General features: G+C 45.0%; 1 protein-coding gene across 1 annotated transcript in view; it reads right to left on the reverse strand.

The window, feature by feature from the left end:
• Positions 1 to 18,068, reverse strand: part of LOC124606401 (putative mediator of RNA polymerase II transcription subunit 12) — a 509,903-nt gene that overhangs the window by 397,485 nt on the left and 94,350 nt on the right. The window contains exon 3 of the mRNA XM_047138381.1: positions 12,370 to 12,419. The gene's annotated coding sequence lies outside the window, so the exon portion shown is untranslated. The remainder of the gene's footprint in view (positions 1 to 12,369; positions 12,420 to 18,068) is intronic.

The raw sequence follows: 18,068 nt of genomic DNA on the forward strand, positions 1-18,068 counted from the left end.
TTACAAACCGAAATGTTGTAACATGACTCGCATTGCACTTGTTTGCACTTACCTTCATAACACAAAGCAGACTGTAACACTGACAAAAAGCACTTCAGAAATAAAATGGAGAATTACAAAATACGGAATCCAACTAGATAAAATACTGGCTCCATTCGTTTTCTTAACCTCCTTAAATGACTTTCCAATGAATTTAAACGGGAGCTCAGAACTGACGAGTTGTAATTTCAGAAGAACAGTAATCAAGGACGCAAGCTCAACCACATCAGACAAAACACTGAACATAGATCAACAGTCCTCGACAATTTCACAGTAGGCATGTCAATATTTAAAACTCACAGAGACTTTTATTATGCAGTTTCAAACAAACAGGAATGTCTGTTAACTGTCATTCAATATAAGAAGCAAAACGTGTAAAATTACTTGGTGTCCAGAGAGATAATGAGATAAAACGGGAACAGACAAAATAGAGAGTACATAAACTAATCAAGAAACTCAGTTCAGAAAGTTTTGCACTAAGAACTGTCTCTCATTACCTTTACTTGAAAATATGAGTATTAGTTAACTTTCTAAGCCTTCGCCTTTGTTGTCTTCGCAGTATTCGTCCCAGATGAGATGTCTTTCTCGTTCTTATTATTTACACTAGTTTCCTCTCCTCTGCAGTCCAATTCACTCCATTTTTCTCCACCACTATCTTTCAAAACTATCCACGTATTTTTTCTCTCTCTATTTGACTGTCCATGTTTCGCTGCCAAGTAACACTAACTCCTGATAAAATCTTTGTGAATCTCTCTGTTATTGCAATCTGAATTCTTTTTGCTATTAACACACCTTTCACCTTTTCAAAAGTTGTTTCATCCACAGAAATTTCATTTCTTACTTCTTTCTCACAGCTTCCATTTTCTGTTAGCAAACTTTCTAAATTTTACTTATTGCAGTGTATATCCTCCCAATAAAATGTAATCTTCATGATTGTTGGTTCTCATTACTTTGGTCTTGTCCACATGCATCGTGATTCTATATTCTTTTTCCATTCTTACCATCGTTCTCATCATAAATCTTGTGATTCAGCCAACGCTTTGATCATCTGCAGTTAAGTATGAAGTGCCTCTGTGCACTATTTTCTGCAGTATTATTTCCGAAAACAGCTGCTGTATTCTCTGTCCAAAATGGATAAAATACGAGGGTAAATGTAGACAACACCAAAGTGATGAGAATCAACAAACATTTCTAAAGGTAAATGATCCTATTAAGTATAGGATGCAGAAGGAAGCGCGAAACCACCGTATTAAAGATCCTTGCGGTATGCGTTGCAAGTGGATGAAATTCACAAGCGTGGCAAATTCTAAGAAGAAGATTCCGGGAGTAATGCAGCCGCATTCGGATCTCCATGTGGGTGCTTTCTCTGGACAGCAGTGTTATGTATTAACGAATAATATGGAGATAGAAAGAAAAGTATGTGGATGGAGAACTGGAAGTGGGATGTAAGAACGATGAATAGATGGGACGAACTAGGGAGATTAAGGATTACAGCATTAATATTTTAGGACTAAGTGAAGTCCCATACGAAGGAAAAGGAGAATTTGAAAAAGGAAGAATATGATTCAATATCCAAAGGAGGGGAGGAAAAAATGCTGTTGGAGTCATCACAAGAAAAATAGTATGAGAACGTTAATTAAGTTGTTCCATTGAATGAAAGAATGACAGCAATGAAGATGCTTAGTGACCCTTGTGGATCTTTAGATCCTTCATGCTTACATGCCAAAATATGATGCAGAGGAGGAAGAAATAGATGAAACATGTGAACAAATAACGGACTTATACGAAGAAAATGGAAATGGTCAGTAAAACCTACAATGGTTGGAGACCGGATAGCATAGTAGAAATAGATAGACAGAAGAATGTAGTTGAAGGTTGTGGGAAACGAAAGTTAAAACTCTCTCAGGTCACTTTGATCCCTGGGAAAGTACAGTAACAGTTTGTAAAGCATTTGTTAATCAAAAGCCAGTAGTATTAATATTGTTCAGGCATAGAGCGAGGAACTGGAAATTACTACAATTTGAAAAGAAAATTCGAAACATGTATACGGTATCTCAACACGCACACTCTTCCGAAATTCTCTGATTATCTAGCTTAAGGAATTAGAGACTATTATTAGTCGAATGTCAAGTAACAGTATTCACGGTAAACAGGCCTCTGTTCCTCCAGCATACAATTATTTTCTTGGACAAATATCAAAGCAGCCACGTAAATATTAAGCTAATAGTACGAGGTACAGCAGCGGTTTAATACAACTAAAAAACCTACAGCTTTTTCCATAATTACGGATTTCCTGCTGAGTTACCTTTTCATTATATTCTGTGTAAACATAAACGTGCAATAGTGTAGGATAATTTCTTATTAATTCACTGTATATGATTAGTTCCTGGCAACTTCGTACTCCTCTTCTTTCATGTAAATCTTGACCCAGTCCACAACCGTGAAAGTTCGCTTTCGCGAAAGTGTGTACGAAACATTGTGAATGAACGAGCGATAGGCTGACACACGTTACGTAAGTACGATGTTGCACAGCCTGTATTGTTTAGAACAACATGCATGAATGCATGCACGTTATAAGGAACAGGCGCCGGCCGGAGTGGCCGTGCGGTTCTAGGCGCTACAGTCTGGAGCCGAGCGACCGCTACGATCGCAGGTTCGAATCCTGCCTCGGGCATGGATGTGTGTGATGTCCTTAGGTTAGTTAGGTTTAATTCGTTCTAAGTTCTAGGCGACTGATGACCTCAGAAGTTAAGTCGCATAGTGCTCACAGCCATTTGAACCATTTATAAGGAACATGCAGCGTTCTTGTTAATAACACAGGCACTGCAATATTGAAATTATCCGCCGATGCCGGGCGGTGACTTTCTATTAAAATGTCCTCCCCATGAACGGGAATTACATAATATGTGTATGAGTACAGGTCGTGACGTAGGAACAAAGATACACTCCTGGAAATGGAAAAAAGAACACATTGACACCGATGTGTCAGACGCACCATACTTGCTCCGGACACTGCGAGAGGGCTGTACAAGCAATGATCACACGCACGGCACAGCGGACACACCAGGAACCGCGGTGTTGGCCGTCGAATGGCGCTAGCTGCGCAGCATTTGTGCACCGCCGCCGTCAGTGTCAGCCAGTTTGCCGTGGCATACGGAGCTCCATCGCAGTCTTTAACACTGGTAGCATGCCGCGACAGCGTGGACGTGAACCGTATGTGCAGTTGACGGACTTTGAGCGAGGGCGTATAGTGGGCATGCGGGAGGCCGGGTGGACGTACCTCCGAATTGCTCAACACGTGGGGCGTGAGGTCTCCACAGTACATCGATGTTGTCGCCAGTGGTCGGCGGAAGGTGCACGTGCCCGTCGACCTGGGACCGAACCGCAGCGACGCACGGATGCACGCCAAGACCGTAGGATCCTACGCAGTGCCGTAGGGGACCGCACCGCCACTTCCCAGCAAATTAGGGACACTGTTGCTCCTGGGGTATCGGCGAGGACCATTCGCAACCGTCTCCATGAAGCTGGGCTACGGTCCCGCACGCCGTTAGGCCGTCTTCCTCTCACGCCCCAACATCATGCAGCCCGCCTCCAGTGGTGTCGCGACAGGCGTGAATGGAGGGACGAATGGAGACGTGTCGTCTTCAGCGATGAGAGTCGCTTCTGCCTTGGTGCCAATGATGGTCGTATGCGTGTTTGGCGCCGTGCAGGTGAGCGCCACAATCAGGACTGCATACGACCGAGGCACACAGGGCCAACACCCGGCATCATGGTGTGGGGAGCGATCTCTTACACTGGCCGTACACCACTGGTGATCGTCGAGGGGACACTGAATAGTGCACGGTACATCCAAACCGTCATCGAACCCATCGTTCTACCATTCCTAGACCGGCAAGGGAACTTGCTGTTCCAACAGGACAATGCACGTCCGCATGTATCCCGTGCCACCCAACGTGCTCTAGAAGGTGTAAGTCAACTACCCTGGCCAGCAAGATCTCCGGATCTGTCCCCCATTGAGCATGTTTGGGACTGGATGAAGCGTCGTCTCACGCGGTCTGCACGTCCAGCACGAACGCTGGTCCAACTGAGGCGCCAGGTGGAAATGGCATGGCAAGCCGTTCCACAGGACTACATCCAGCATCTCTACGATCGTCTCCATGGGAGAATAGCAGCCTGCATTGCTGCGAAAGGTGGATATACACTGTACTAGTGCCGACATTGTGCATGCTCTGTTGCCTGTGTCTATGTGCCTGTGGTTCTGTCAGTGTGATCATGTGATGTATCTGACCCCAGGAATGTGTCAATAAAGTTTCCCCTTCCTGGGACAATGAATTCACGGTGTTCTTATTTCAATTTCCAGGAGTGTATATGGAAGTCTGTGCCTGGTTGTGAGTCGTGCACGGAAACCCAAGTGCCCTTAAGGTTACCCCTCGCGTAAAGCGGGAAACCTGGGTTCGGGCCCTGATCCGGCACAAATTTTCACTGTCGACATTCCTTCATACAGCTGATGGCTGTTCGTATTCGCAACTGTGAATACACTTACTTAATGTACCTTAGAAAATAATTTTAAATTATAGACATAGAAGTAACCAAACAAAAGAAGTTGCAGTTAAAGAAAAGTATGCATTGTGGCTCAAACGTATAACACGAAAGAGGGATAATGTAACAAAAGTAATGTGACACGAGTAACGAGCTAAACAGCCTGATTATTGAGATTTATACTACAACTCCAGCGTCGAAACTGCCAATACTTTCAGGTCAGTCATCGTCCGCACCAAAAATTAGTAACTCATTGCTCTATTGGTCCATCAGTCCATCTTTTGTCTCCGCTAGTTGATACTCGAAAACTATAATTGCGTTGGCTTCCGCGGCCAGAGCCAGTCGACATAAAAGTTTTCTAGGTATCGGAGCGCGCCAAATTGTATAAAACTACTGCTGGAGAAAACCAACTTTTCGGCCACGATTGCAGCGGCCTTCTTCTTGGTCTACTGATGCGTTCTAGCTATGTAGTGTCCCGTATATTTTGTTATAACCGTTCACTGCGCATGCTACTACGTCATAATTTTATTCTATTTCATTGGTCACATAAGGAAGAAGGAGAGGCAACTTTATTTTAATAGGTTACTGCGGTGGGGGGGAGAGCATAACCTCTGTTGTATATTGGCTCTTGTATTATGTGCCATGATTGGTGGTCACCGGCGAAAGAGAAGTTGGCTCCCCTTTACCAAGTGCTGGAAGGCGGCAGTTACATGCCGGTAGTGCTCGCGCCTCGTGTTGACAGTGATGGGGCCCAGACGGGGCTCTATTCATGTTCTTTGGGTGTTTAAGTATTTCTATGGTCTCCCTGATCTTGCATTTCGTCATAACCGGCTGCTTGGCCAACACACAGGCCTCACTGAATTTTATTTGTTTTCCGCAATCTTGCTGATGCTCTGCCACTGCAGATTTGTTGTGTTGCCCTGGACGAATACAGCGCTCGTGTTCCCGAATGCGCGTTGCTATTGGCCTGTCAGTCTCGCCGACGTATGCCTCTTCACATTCGCATTCCACCTTGTATACCCACCTTGTCCTTAGTGGAGCCTAGCCCGTCCTGGATCCTGCGACCACTAGATAAGACAAGCTGCACCCCAACCCGGCGAAGATGTTTGCCTATTCGGTCAGTAACATTTTTCATATAAGGTAAGCGCACTCCTGGCTGCAGTTTGTCTATTTCTTGCTTATCTTAATTGTATTCGTCGACAAGGCTGTGTGGATCGACTTATGGCTGTATCCATTGGCTAGAAACATTGCGCGTAGCCTTTTAAGCTCAAGTGTTATGTTTGGAGCATCACTTTGGAGCTGCGCACGGATTACCAAAGATAGGATGACCGAGTTGTTCTGCGCTGGGTGGCGGTATGATTGAGCATGCAGATACCTGTTTGAATGTGTAGGCTTGCGATACACTCTATGCCCCAGTGTGCCCTCCGCTGTCCTGTATACTTCGACGTCCAGAAATGGAGTTGTACCATTCTTCTCTAATTCGAGCGTGAACTGTATCTTCCCGTGCATGTTGTTCAAATATTCGTGAAACTGGTGTGGCTCCGTTTCATCATGAGGCCATATAGCGAACGTGTCGTCTGCGTATCTGAACCAGCAACGTGGGCGCCTGAACCAAGGGCCGTTGCGTCAAAGGCTTCCATGAATTTGTCGGCTGCCAGCCGAGATAGGGGAGACCCCATTGCTACGTCGTCCGTCTGCTCGTAGTATTTTCCTCGCCATTTCAAGTAGTTGAAGTCAGGCACAACTCAACCAGGTTGCATATGTCTGGTGGGTCGTGCTCCTGAAGGATGCGGATAGTTTCGTCTACTGGCACGTTCGTAAATAGTGACTTCACGTCAAAGCTGATGTCCGTATGTAAAATAGTTTCTCCCTTTAGGCGTTCTATGAAGTGTGTCGAGTTGTTCACATAAGAGTCCGTCTTGCCAACTAGACGTTTTAATTTGCACGCTAGATACCTTGCCAAATTGTAAGTAGGCGAATTGATCCCATTCACTATTGGCCTCAAAGGATAACTTTCCCTATATATCTTTGGAACACCGTAAATTCTAGGAGCGACTGATACTCTGGGAACCTAACTGAGCAAATTGAGCAAGTCAAAAATGCTTGGTCCATTTCTGGTCCTTGCTAGACGTTATTCGGCTTCGCATTGATTGGTAGAGTTGTTCAGTGTTCTCCTGACGGATATCGAGCTAAATTCTGTCCAATTTCCGCGTCAGACCGTCAAAATCCCGAGCTGGTTGGAGGGCCCTGCTCATAATGCTCCAAACATTCTCAATTGGGGAGGGCTCCGGAAACCTTGCTGACTAGGCTAGGGTTTGGAAATCACGAAAACAAGCAGTCTCTCCCCGAATGTAGGCGGGCATTAACTTGCTGAAATGTAAGCCCTGGATAGCTTGCCAGGAAGGGCAACAAAACAGGGCGTTGAATATCGTCGACGTACCGCTGTGCTGTAAGGGTGTCGCAGATTACAACCAGAGGGGTCCTGCCATGAAAACGAATGACATCCCAGACCATCTCTCGTGGTTGTCGGGCCCTGTGGCGGGCGACAGACAGTTTGCTATTCCACCGCTGTCTGGGGCATCTTCAAATAGTTCTTCGGCCTGGAATCTCATTGACTGGAGTAGAACTGTCTTCAGTGATCAGTCCCGCTTCGAATTGAGCCCCGATAACGAGCTAAGAGGTGTGTGGTGACGCCCTGGATAGCGGTGTGATACCAAAACGACTGTCGCCCGCCATGTACGGTCCGACGGCCAGGAGTCATGGTCTGGGGTATCATTTCTTTTCATAGCAGGACCCCTTTCGTTGTCATCCACTGCAATCTTACAGCAAATTGGCAACTCGACGATATTCTACGCTGCGTTTTGTTGCCCTTCATGGCAAGCCACCCTGAATTTACATTCAAGATAATGCCCGCCCACACATGGAGAGAGTTTCTACTACCTGTCTTCGTGCTTGCCAAGCCCTACTATAGAAAGCAAGGCTGCCGAATCCCTTTCCAATTGAGAACATTTGGAGCTTTTGGGCAGGGCCCTGCAACCATCTTGGGATTATAATGACGTAACGCCCAGTTCGACAGAACTTGGCACGATATCCGTTAGGAGGGCATCCAACATCACTGTCAATCAATGTTAAACCGAATAACTGCTTTCATAAGGGCCACAGGTGGACAAACACACTATAGACGTGCTCGATTTGTGAAACTCTTTCTCTTGAATAAATCATCCAATTTTTATGGAACTATAGTCATTTGTTTGTTTGTCCATGTGTATCACATCTACTGATTTCCGATCCACTGGGCTAATTCCTTTGTGGTGCGCCGTTTTATTTTGTCTTGGAGTGTATGTAGTTTCAACACATTAGATGCGCTGTCCAAAATATTTTAGTTGTCAGAAAGGCATGCATCTTCCGTCGTTCAGGCACCATTCCCAGACTTGACCTAATTAGACGTCTTCCTCCTGTGAGAAATGTAGTCAATACGTTGCAGAGGCAGTATAGGTTATGAGAGAGTGCATTACTACCACCTGTAAAAATTTGTTACAGACAGATGACAGCGACGTCAGTTATTTATGCAGAGAGGGAAAGGAAAATGCCTAGGATCAGCCTTTTGATCACAAATGGGAAGAATCTTTTGGTTTTTCGAACACAGTCTTTGACGCTGTTTATTTAATCTACGGGGTTTTGTTAGTAAGTTAACAACACAGTAGACGCAAAAGTTAAATGTCATGAGACCATTCAATTGACATTTAAAATAATGAAGTTTCCCTTCAAATCTTAACACTTACGACATAGCAACGTTTCATTACTATAGTCAAATATGAATAAAGGTGTCTAACGATTTTTAGTGATTCGTACCACAATATGTAAAAACGGAACCCTTATAGGATCGCTTAGTTGTTCGTCTATTCCATCTGTCTCTGTGTGTGTGTGTGTGTGTGTGTGTGTGTGTGTGTGTCTGTGTCTGCCCGACTGTGAAATACCCAAATACCCTTTTCCTCAGGATTGGTTAGACGTATCAAGTCGAAATTAGGTCACATACTACGATCTGTGCTTCTTTAGCAGTGTAAAAAAAAAAAAAAAAAAAAAAAAAAAAAAAAAAAAAAAAAAAAAAAGTAAGTTGCTAAGTTAATGCAGTCAAAAGATTTGGTCATTTATGTTACATATTTTTATATTCGCGAACTCATTCAACAAAACCTATACGGTATTTACCGTTGATCTAGAATCATTAAATTAGGCAAGAAGCAAGATTTAGCAGTACAAACAAAGGGAAACAGCCGAAAATTGTGGACTTGTAATTATATCACACAAAAGAATATTTCTTTTGCCCTTTCTTATCCGCCTTCGAACTTGAAATTAAAACGTTCTCTAAAGCCTTGAAATTCCTTGCCAGTATTAATGTCGATAACAGGCAAAACTCGTCGAGATTCTCGATTCCCAGCGTGAATGAACTGTCTTTACACATAATTACTATTGTACGGAATACTCAGAGCGCGAGTCCCACTCGACCTGGCCGAATTTTTTAAGTACAGATATTAAGTGTTGTAGACTATCATATCAAACATAACTATGTGTCTCCTTACGGTTGCGTATGTTTTCATTAAGACTGTAACAAACGTCCGGATGGACCTCACTCAACTCAGTATAACAACAATAACAAAATTTACAACTGTAAATACGTTTCTGCTTCCTAGTTCCGAGTCTCACTTTAAGTTCTATCACTGAATTTGTCCTATCCACAAGCCTGGAGCCAACAACTAGCGCAGTTCCACTTGCATAAAGGAAATTTCTGTTTTTATCTCGATCTTTCTTACGGTTATGCTAACGTGTTGCTCACTGTTCTCTGAGCCCCTTGAGACTACTCATCTACATGAAAATAAATTAGCAGTATCCTTAACGTTTCTAACGGTATTTGAAATGAAAATGTTTTATACCTAAACCAGTACATTGGGAATAGAATGTGAGGAACAGCGTATATCTGTGCAAGAGCTTTACATGCATAGTCGTGAACAGTTGAACGAGAGACAGCTGCTGTGTTTGGGAGAGAGCGCTCCTTTCTCCACGACGAGTGGAGTATCTTGGGCGTGCCAGAGCTGGTACTGGAGGTCGGGGTGACAGTCGTGCCGTATCAAGGCACTTGATCGTGTCCAGATCGCGAGTTCTCGACACGTCGGACGCGCTGTGTCCGGGATCAAGTGTGGCAATGGGATTTTCAGGTGACACCGTGAATACCTCACTCGGTCAGACAATCGCCGCTGACGGTCAGCTATCGTGGGCAACAACGTGTTACTGGCAAGAGTCGCCGTCGAAAACTGAAAATCATAACAGATAATAGAAGGGCCACAGTGCAGCAGATCGTTCAGCAGCTCAGTGCTCCATAACAAGAACAAATCATACCATCCCAATCTGCCTCCTCGTTAAGAGGTACAGGTGTTGTTGCCCCACATGCGTTCCTTCGCTTGCCGCACGCCACAGGACAAAATAATACATAGGCACTGGACGCTCGAAGATTGGAAGGAAGTCTCTCAGACTGATTAGTAGCTGTATCCTTTGATATATACTAACACTACATTTGCCGCATCGTTCAGGCAGGTTGTGAAAGTGTTCTCTTGTGAGTGACGTTCACATTTTTTAAGTCATCAATCTTCTGACTGGTTTGATGCAGACCGCCAAGAATTCCTCTTCTGTGACAAACTTTTCATCTCAGAGTAGCACTTGCAATCTACGTCCTAATTATTTGCTGAATGTGTTCCAATCTCTGTCTTCCTCTGCAGCTTTTGCCCTCTACAACTCCCTCTAGTACTATGGAAGTCATTCCCTCATGTCTTAACAGATGTCCTACCATCCTGTCCCTTCTCCTCGTCAGTGTTTTCCACATATTCCTTTGCTCTCAGATTCTGTGCAGAACCTCCTTATTCCTCACCTTATCAATTCACCTAATTTTCAACATTCGTCTGTAGCACCACATCTCAAATTCTTCGATTCTCTTCTGCCCTCGTTTTTCCACAGTACAAGTTCCACTATCATACAGGACTGTGCTTCAAACGTACTTTCTCAGAAATTTATTCCTCGAATTAAGGCCTATGTTTGATACTAGCAGACTGCTCTTGGTCATGAATGCCGTTTTTGCTAGTGTCAGTCTGCTTTTGACATCTCCGTTGCTCCATCCATAATGGTTTATTTTGCTGCCTAGGCAGCAGAATTCCTTAACTTCGTCTACTTCGTGATCCCCAATATTCCAATGTTCAGATTTCCGCTTTTTTTCATTTCTGCTACTTCTCATTACTTCCGTATTTATTTGATTTATTTTCAATCCGTATTCCGTATCCATTCGAAAGTTCATTTCATCCAACGGATCATGTAATTCTTCAAGTTCATTGAGGACAGAAATGTCATCACCGAATCTTAACATCGATATTCTGTTACCCTGAGATTTAATCCCACTCTTAAACCTTTTTTTATTTCTGTTATTGCTTCTTCGATGTATAGATTGGACAGACTACATCCATCTCTCACCCTTTTTCATCCGGGTACTGCGTTCTTGGTCTTCCACTCTTACTGTTCCCTCTTGTTGCTTGTAAATATTGTATTTCTCCCATCTTTGCCTATAATTTTCCTGTATTTTCCCTAGAATTTCGAACATCTTGCACCATTTTTCTACGCTGACAAAACCTATGAACGTGACTTGATGTTTCTTCAGTCTTACTTCCATTATCAACCGCGACGTCAGTACTGTCTCTCTGGTGCTTTTCCCTTTCCTAAAGCCAAACTGAGCGCCACCTAATATAGTCTCAATTTTCTTTTCCATTCTTGTGTATTATTCTTGTCATCAACTTCAATGAATGAGCTGTTATCTGATTGTGTGGTAATTCTTGCACTAGTCAACTCTTGCTGTCTCAGGAATTGTGTAGATGATGTTCTCCGAACTTCCGATCATACATCGCAAGTCTCATACATTCTAGTCACCAACGTGAATTGTTGTTTTGTTGTCGCTTCCTCCAATGATTTTTTTTTAAATTCCAATGGAATGTTATCTATCCCTTCTGCCTTGCTTGATCTCAAGCAGTCCAAAGCTCTTTTAAATTCTCATTCTAATACCGGGTCACCTATCTCTTCCCTGTTGACCCCTGTCTGTTCTTCCATCACGTCATTCGACAAGTGCTCCTCCTTACAGAGGCCTCAGTGTACTCTTTCCATCTATCCGCTCTCCCCTCTACATTTATCAATGGAAGTCCCATTACGTTTTTCACAAAGTGTGACATTTTTTAATATTTTCAATTATCAACCCCTCAAAGTGGAGCGGGCTGCTCAAATTCTCACTCATTGTATACTCAGGGCCATTTCAACCAAATAGTTGGGCAAAGGGCGTTTCTGTTGGGAAAACGTGGGACGGGATTTCTAGTTCCGGCAGTTGCTTCGCAACAACCAGAGATTTTTTTTATAAGGATGGGGCCCTTCCACGCCCACACCAACGTGGTGACCAAACCAAAAGTTCTACTGTCACCTCCGTGTAACATGTTAGTTTTTGAATCAGGAGCCACAGGATGCGGGCTGCGATGTTATCCATGCGCCTGGGTAAGATTACTCATTAACATGTCCATCAGGAGATAGAGAGTGAACGAAAGCGATCGAAGGGTAGCGGTTGTAAGGGCAGAGGAAAAAAAGTGCCAAGGCAAGAGCCAAGGGAAAAAAACCTCTGCGACAGTAGGACGGGTAGTAAGGGCAGTAGCGGCTTGCTATCTGCGACAGTGCATGCAAGGTGTGGTTATGTTAGTTCGAGGTATCTTGCATCGTTACCTTTGTCGTTCTTGGAGCTCGATGCGGCGCTTGCTGCAGTTGCTGCGTCCCTGCAACAGTTCAAGGTCGTTGTAGATTAGTGGGCGATCGGTCATAGATCGGCTCACAGATGGTGTAGGGGGTGTGTGTGGCTGGTTTGCATGCTATGTACAGTACGATTTCCCTGCGGTTGCTTGTTTTTCGGCTGGTCGAGCATCTGGGGTTTCCAGTAATAACTGTGTTGCAGGGGCTCGCCGGTACTGTCATGTTAGCGTTCTGTGGACCATAGATGTTTAGTTCCTAACCGGAAATAACAACCAGAGAAAACCTCCCGAAAACCATGGTCAGAACCTGGGAATGGGAACTGTTTTTTTTTATATACACTACTGGAAATGGAAAAAAGAACACATTGACACCGGTGTGTCAGACCCACCATACTTGCTCCGGACACTGCGAGAGGGCTGTACAAGCAATGATCACACGCACGGCACAGCGGACACACCAGGAACCGCGGTGTTGGCCGTCGAATGGCGCTAGCTGCGCAGCATTTGTGTACCGCCGCCGTCAATGTCAGCCAGTTTGCCGTGGCATACGGAGCTCCATCGCAGTCTTTAACACTGGTAGCATGCCGCGACAGCGTGGACGTGAACCGTATGTGCAGTTGACGGACTTTGAGAGAGGGCGTATAGTGGGCATGCGGGAGGCCGGGTGGACATACCGCCGAATTGCTCAACACGTGGGGCGTGAGATCTCCACAGTACATCGATGTTGTCGCCAGTGGTCGGCGGAAGGTGCACGTGCCCGTCGACCTGGGACCGGACCGCAGCGACGCACGGATGCACGCCAAGACCGTAGGATCCTACGCAGTGCCGTAGGGGACCGCACCGCCACTTCCCAGCAAATTAGGGACACTGTTGCTCCTGGGGTATCGGCGAGGACCATTCGCAACCGTCTCCATGAAGCTGGGCTACGGTCCCGCACACCGTTAGGCCGTCTTCCGCTCACGCCCCAACATCGTGCAGCCCGCCTCCAGTGGTGTCGCGACAGGCGTGAATGGAGGGACGAATGGAGACGTGTCGTCTTCAGCGATGAGAGTCGCTTCTGCCTTGGTGCCAATGATGGTCGTATGCGTGTTTGGCGCCGTGCAGGTGAGCGCCACAATCAGGACTGCATACGACCGAGGCACACAGGGCCAACACCCGGCATCATGGTGTGGGGAGCGATCTCCTACACTGGCCGTACACCACTGGTGATCGTCGAGGGGACACTGAATAGTGCACCGTACATCCAAACCGTCATCGAACCCATCGTTCTACCATTCCTAGACCGGCAAGAGAACTTGCTGTTCCAACAGGACAATGCACGTCCGCATGTATCCCGTGCCACCCAACGTGCTCTAGAAGGTGTAAGTCAACTACCCTGGCCAGCAAGATCTCCGGATCTGTCCCCCATTGAGCATGTTTGGGACTGGATGAAGCGTCGTCTCACGCGGTCTGCACGTCCAGCACGAACGCTGGTCCAACTGAGACACCAGGTGGAAATGGCATGGCAAGCCGTTCCACAGGACTACATCCAGCATCTCTACGATCGTCTCCATGGGAGAATAGCAGCCTGCATTGCTGCGAAAGGTGGATACACACTGTACTAGTGCCGACATTGTGCATGCTCTGTTGCCTGTGTCTATGTGCCTGTGGTTCTGTCAGTGTGATCATGTGATTTATCTGACCCCAGGAATGTGTCAATAAAGTTTCCCCTTCCTGGGACAATGAATTCACGGTGTTCTTATTTCAATTTCCAGGAGTGTAGTTCTAGGACAACATGTACCTGACAAAAAAATAAACGCCTATACTTCGAACGGAAAGGAAGAACCCTGGCAGCTAGCATCGCTTTTCCAGCTTTCAAGTGAGAAGTGCAAAATCTTGTCACCATTACTCACCGAAAGCCATAGTCGCCTAAAATTGCGCAACTATTGAAATACAAACAAAACCGCGTTTCTCGATTGGTCGTGGTAAGGACGCGAAGCAGCTGCGCCAAGCACGCTGTAAACTGCAAGGTACCTTCTCCCGGCATACGGGCGATAAACTCCGCCCGAACAGGCAATAAAAGCCAACGGTATAGACCGTCCGCCATGTAATCCTCAGCCCACAGGCGTCACTGGATGCAGAAATGAAGGGGCATGTGGTCAGCACACTGCTTTCCCGGCCGTTATGTCAGTTTACGAGACCGGAGCCGCTACTTCTCAATCAAGTAGCTCCTTAGTTTGCCTCACAAGGGCTGAGTGCACCTCGCTTGCCGACAGCGCTCGGCAAACCGGGTGGTCACCCATGCAAGTGCTAGCCCAGCCCGACGGCGTTCAACTTCGATGATCTGATGGGAATCGCTGTTACCACTGCGACAATGCCGTTGTCGGCCATTTGGGCGATAGTGTATGTAAACTGGGCATACAGAGTAAAGTCGACGACAATAGCTCTGACATAGTCTCTCACCGGCGAATGACACGATTCCACACTGTCCAATCATTTGTGCGATTACAGCAAATGAGTGGTTAGGACTAGGATGGTTCACAATCCCTTTTGGTGTCTTATAATGCATTTCGGCCGTCACCGGAATTCGACGGGAAGCTATGCGCTCCTAGGTAGGTATCTCCAATTCAATTAAAACACACACTTAGCGTACCATTGCACAAAACTACAAGACAGAATTTAATGAAGTTTAGGAAATATGAAATTGTTAGATAATTATTGATTTCAAGGACTTCAAAAGATTCAGGTTTCTCTCTTTGGTTCTAAGAAGGGGATCATACGGAATTCCCTTCACCAATTTGATTCATACTGACAAGGTGTGAAGGAGACGACAAAGACTAAACACGAAGATGCAACTCTCAACCGCATTCGAGAAAATCAAGTTTGCAAATTTTAGTGGTGTTTATGTTCTTTATAGGCCCATCAGTATTCAAGGAGTCCGCAGCCGATCGAGTAAGCACTTAGTTTCATAAACGCCACGTCTCTGGATCGAATCTCACCGACTGTGGCTTTTTTTACGTAATTCTAATAACAGATTCATGACTGTGTAAACTATCTATAGTTAATCATTCATTTATTATTTTCCCGTTCTTTATCCTGAAAAGTGTGAAACAGCTCCTTTCTTACGGAAATAAAAATAAAAAAATAATCTACATGTGGACTTTCAATTAAATCAGTATAGTCATTTTATTTATGTCATTGTATTTACACGTCCATAAATATCCGCATCCGGTGACGCCTATGGGCTAAGGATGACTCGGCGGCCGGTCGGAACCATTGGACCTTACAGGTGTGCTCGGACGGCGTTCTTGTTACATTTGTGACAAGTATAATGTGTAAGCTATGGGGCTACGCACGAATCAGGATGACACTGGTCGTAGCAACATGGAAAACAATAACTATTGCCACATACAGCAATGAACGCCGAAGTTTTTCATGTGCATCTCTTTTCCACGTGTCTACCGCAAAACAAACTTGGATTACATTCTTAAACAGTTCTCTTTTGTCGAACAATTTCGTGGTGCACCACGCATATCGAAGCATATCACGTGATGTTTATACAGACAGTTCACAGAAAAGAGTAGCACCAGCAACGAGATTCCGTTGCGAAACCTCGCCCTTACGAACCTAAAAGATTACTTGCTTGGTTGCCGACTCCTTGCAAATTAGCGATCATACAAAATATGTATGTACGCCTACAGACAAACTCGATATTCTCGAAAACGATTGAAAGTCACGTCTTGCTGTTTAGATATGTTGAAGTGAGAGTCGTGCCCTAATCAAATTGGCGAGGGAAAGTTTGTACGGCCCTCTTGTAAGTGACTGTAGTCGACGCGAGTGACTTTCATTCCATGCGTACTCAGCAATTTTCAGCCATGTTCATATTCAGCCAGTTTAGTTACTACATCTCTGCCTGATTTACAAATACAAAATAGAAATTACAAAATTAATTATATACACCAGTTTTGTTGCGTCTTGTCTTTGCTTCTGAGAACATAGTGTGTTGTTGCCCCCTATTTAAGGTGAGATTCAGCAGTTTCTATGTTTTGTCCAAATTCTGCGACAGTTGTCCTAAACACAGTATGTGTTCGTATTGAGTTACCAATATATGGCAATTTATGTTAATCTGGAAACACTCTAATTCGGCTTGGGAAATACTGTAATCTACAATCAGTAGCTCTCCTACAGTGTGACAATTATTGAAGTGTCTGAAATAAAATCGCCATAACTTCTGAATGGTTTGCGTTAGGACGTTCAGACTGCACGGTTGGCTGCGGGGCATGATGGGAATTAGTACGCTGTATGGTTTGGTTTAGCGACGAAGCCTACCTTCATTTGGATGGGTTCATCAATAAACAAACCTGGCGCATTTGGGGAATGAGAATCTGCATTTCGCGATCGAGAAGTCTCTTCACCCACAACGGGCGACTGTGTTGTGTGCAATGTCCAGTGACGGAATAATCGGTGCGATGTTCCTTGATGGCGACTACCGAACGGTACGTGAAGGTTTTGGAAGATAATTCCACCCCATTATCCAAAGCCACCCTGATTTCGACAAGATGTGGTTCATGCAAAACGGAACTCGACTCCATCGAAACAGAAGAGTGTTCGATGTCCTGGAATAGCACTTCGGGGACCGCATTCTGCCTTTGGGGTACCCAGAGGCCACTGGCATGGGCCTCGATTGCCCGCCATATTTTTCGGATCTGAACACATGCGGCTCCTTTTTGTGGGGCTATATTAAAGACAAAGTGTACAGCAATAACCCAAAACCATTGCTGAACTGAAAACAGACTTTCAGCGGGTCATGCAGAATTTCGCTATTCGTCTGCGCCACGTCGTCGCCAGTGATGGCAGGCGTATCGGGTATGTCACAACCCAAATCCGAATATCTGTACTGACGTTTTTATGTTGAATAAAGTGTGCGCACGCCGTAGTTTGCAACTAATTTACGTATTTTTCATGTTGTTGTTGTTGTTGTTGTTGTGGTCTTCAGTCCTGAGACTGGTTTGATGCAGCTCTCCATGCTACTCTATCCTGTGCAAGCTTTTTCATCTCCCAGTACCTACTGCAACCTACATCCTTCTGAATCTGCTTAGTGTATTCATCTCTTGGTCTCCCTCTACGATTTTTACCCTCCACGCTGCCCTCCAATACTAAATTGGTGATCCCTTGATGCCTCAGAACATGTCCTACCAACCGATCCCTTCTTCTGGTCAAGTTGTGCCACAAACTTCTCTTCTCCCCAATCCTATTCAATACTTCCTCATTAGTTATGTGATCTACCCATCTAATCTTCAGCATTCTTCTGTAGCACCACATTTCGAAAGCTTCTATTCTCTTCTTGTCCAAACTATTTATCGTCCATGTTTCACTTCCATACATGGCTACACTCCATACGAATACTTTCAGAAATGACTTCCTGACACTTAAATCAATACTGGATGTTAACAAATTCCTCTTCTTCAGAAACGCTTTCCTTGCCATTGCCAGCCTACATTTTATATCCTCTCTACTTCGACCATCATCAGTTATTTTGCTCCCCAAATAGCGAAACTCCTTTACTACTTTAAGTGCCTCATTTCCTAATCTAATTCCCTCAGAATCACCCGACTTAATTAGACTACATTCCATTACTCTCGTTTTGCTTTTGTTGATGTTCATCTTATATCCTCCTTTCAAGACACTGTCCATTCC

The sequence above is a fragment of the Schistocerca americana genome, chromosome 3 (genome assembly GCF_021461395.2).
Source record: "Schistocerca americana isolate TAMUIC-IGC-003095 chromosome 3, iqSchAmer2.1, whole genome shotgun sequence".
Lineage (NCBI taxonomy): Eukaryota > Metazoa > Arthropoda > Insecta > Orthoptera > Acrididae > Schistocerca > Schistocerca americana.